The 3,154-nt window shown below is 34.8% G+C and overlaps 1 protein-coding gene across 1 annotated transcript in view; it reads right to left on the reverse strand.

Annotated features, from left to right (window-relative positions):
• The window catches only part of ARHGAP24 (Rho GTPase activating protein 24), a 30,307-nt gene that overhangs the window by 20,029 nt on the left and 7,124 nt on the right, over window positions 1–3,154 (reverse strand). The gene's annotated exons all lie outside the window — the stretch shown is intronic.

The raw sequence follows: 3,154 nt of genomic DNA on the forward strand, positions 1-3,154 counted from the left end.
AGTAGCCTTGACCTAGTACGGGTCCTTCTCATTTTTAGCATGTCCAAATACACATCTATCAACAAGTCTCTCAAGACTTGTCATTCTAATATACACTGTTTGGGATTAAATGGGGGGTTGGAAAGCCTCATCTTCCTGGAAATTTCACAAAGGGATTAATTGCTTTGTTTCTTCTCATTGTAGAACTTCCTCTAAGATATAAATGGTCCGAGATAAGCTAATGGATAATGTAATCTGATTTGTTCTCCCAGTAATGGGCCAGATAGCAAATATATTAAGCTTTCTGGGACATATGGTCTCTGTCTCAATTATGCAACTCTTCTGTTGTAGCACAAAAGCAGCCGCAGAAAACATCAAATAACAAACAGGCAGCCATTTCAATGAGTGCCAAGAATCCAGTGGGGGAAAAAAATAGTCTTTTCAACAAATAGTGCTGAGACAACTGGATATCCACACACCAGAGAGTGATGCTGGACCCTTCTCACATCATAAACAAAAACCAACTCAAAATGAAGCATACACCAAAATGTAAGAGCTAAAGTTATAAAAGTCTTAGAAGAAAATATGGGAGTAAACCTTTGCGACCTTGGGTTAAACAAAGCCTTCTTAGATATGAGAGCAAAAGCATAAGTGACAAAAGAAAAATTGATAAATTGGGCTTTATCAAAATTCAAAACTTTTGTTCTTTAAAGGATACTCATCAAGAAAATGAAGAGACAAACCACAGAATGGGAGAAAATATTTGCAAATCATATATATCTGATAAGGGACTTGTATCTAAACTATATAAATAACTCTTACAACTCAATAATAACCAAATAACTCAAATTCAAATGGGAAAATGAGGGCTGGCCGAGTGGTGCGTTGGTTGAGTTGGCTTGGGATACCAGCTCTGAGCAGCAGGGCCCTGGTTCGGATCCCACATGAGGGCCAGTGATGCTGTGCCCTCTACAGCTAAGATGGTGAACAACAGCTCGACCTGGAGCTGGACTGCTGTGAGTCACTGGCAGCAGTATAGGCTNATAAATATAATAACAGTATGCAGAGGAGCTCATCTCTCTACCAGAATGTTAAAAGGATACGTTCTTGAGAATAGGGATTTAATACAGTTAATACTTTTTACTGTTCAACAAGAACATTTTTAAATAAAATTGGAAATTTTTTCTCTATTGCCAGTGCATGACAGTGAGGAATATAATGATTCTAGTGGAGTTAGTTATCACTGCCTTGATTCATACTATGGTGCTAGTTTTTTGCCCATCATTGATTTTGCACCAGCAGTGCAAGTGTCGACAAGTAAAAGGGCAAAAAAACACCCCCCAAAACTAAACAACAACAGCAACAACAAAAAAACCCATAAAACAAAACAAAAAAACCTTTAACCTTAGTATTATTATAAAGCTATGTTTGAACTCGTGGACCTCATGAATGCATCTTAGGGGCCCCCAGGTATCCATGGATCACATTTTGAGAATCACTAGGCTAGAGAGACATCAATATAAGTATGAGTGGTGATCATTAAATCCATAGTTACATGTAGAGCTAAGACTAGATAAGGACTAAAAAAGAAGAGAGTGTAGTATATAATGGGTATACACTCTGACAATGTACGAGTAAATAGAGTATAAATATAAAAAAATAAAAGGAGAATTAGAAAGCATATATAAAAAGTTTTTAAATGTTTGCAGTAATCATACTGGTGTTAGTAGTACTAATATTGTTATTCTGAGACTATTACGTGTTTGATGAGAGATAGAGCAAATGATATTTATGAGATATTCTAATTTTGTCATCTCTGATGTCTGAGAGCTAGGATTTCCATTTTGAAGAAAGGAGGTAAAGCTACGATAGAAAAAATAGATAAAAACTTTATAGTTATGATTTTGAATTGGAAGTATAGTCTGAACATGTTAGGCACTTTTTTAATATATGTGTATATGTATACATATCATGTATGTAATTATGTAATATGTATGTCTGTGGGCAGAGGTTTATATCTACTAGCCCTGTCTACCGAAGGCCTAGAAATAATGACAAACCAGTAGCAATGAGCACCACAGGTACCTAGATTTTGGTCTTGAAATATCATTTCCCACTAAAAGAGCTTTTTGGAAATTGGACTCTTTGGAAATTGGCTGATTCCAGGCTTGGGGCAGGAAGCATAAAAAGAGCCTGGAAAATCTTGACATACCAAAAAGAAAGAAAGCTATCCAAAACTATAAAGGTCATGTCAAAATGACTAAGAAGGCAAATTGGAGCTTCCACTGGCCAAAGATGGGAAACAATCATTACAAACAAATACAAAGAACAATGACAATGCATTGACCTCCTGCACTAGATTTAAATATATGTGTGCATAATTATATTTTTAAAATGGCATCAATAATATTTACAATAGGAAGAGGAGGAGGAAGAGGAGGAGAACTCACTTTTAGAGCATAAGAATCTGTTTCATTATTTAAAAAACAAAACAAAAAAAAACCCTAATAAATAAAGGAAAAGACTCAAGCAGCATTTATCCTGCCTTTTATTTATGAAAACTACCACTGGGTTACTAAGTAGTAAATGAGAAAAAGAGGTTTTGGTTTTAATAAAAAGTGTTCCAATTATTAAGTTAAAAAATAATAATGCCACAATATAAATGAACATTGAAGACATTATGCTAAGTAACATAAGGTAGTCAACAACAAGACAAATACTGTGTGATTCCACTTATATGATGTATCTGGAGTAATAAAATCACAGAGACAGAAAGTAGAGTGGGGTTGCCAGGAGGTGCGGTGAGGCAGGAGGAGAAGCTGTTATTTAATGGGTATGGTTTCACTTTTACAAGGTGAAAAAGAGTTCTGGAGATGGATGGTGGTGATGGTTGCCTGGCAATATTCATGCAATTAATACCACTGAACTGTATACTTAAAAATAATTAAGATGGCAAATTTTATGTAATGTGTATTTCAGAACAATAAAAAGTTGTGAAAATATTATAGAATTAGAGTATCACCTTCAAGTGAATTAATAGTTTTAAGAATTGCACTAAGATCACAAAAAGGGAGATAATCAAATATCATAATACAATCTATATATAGCCTTATCAAAGATATCAAACATGAATTTGATTGAGGTCCTAATTTGTAGAAAATAGAGGGCAGAGAAG

The sequence above is a fragment of the Hipposideros armiger genome, unplaced genomic scaffold (assembly GCF_001890085.2).
Source record: "Hipposideros armiger isolate ML-2016 unplaced genomic scaffold, ASM189008v1 scaffold_576, whole genome shotgun sequence".
In the NCBI taxonomy this organism is placed as follows: Eukaryota; Metazoa; Chordata; class Mammalia; order Chiroptera; family Hipposideridae; genus Hipposideros; species Hipposideros armiger.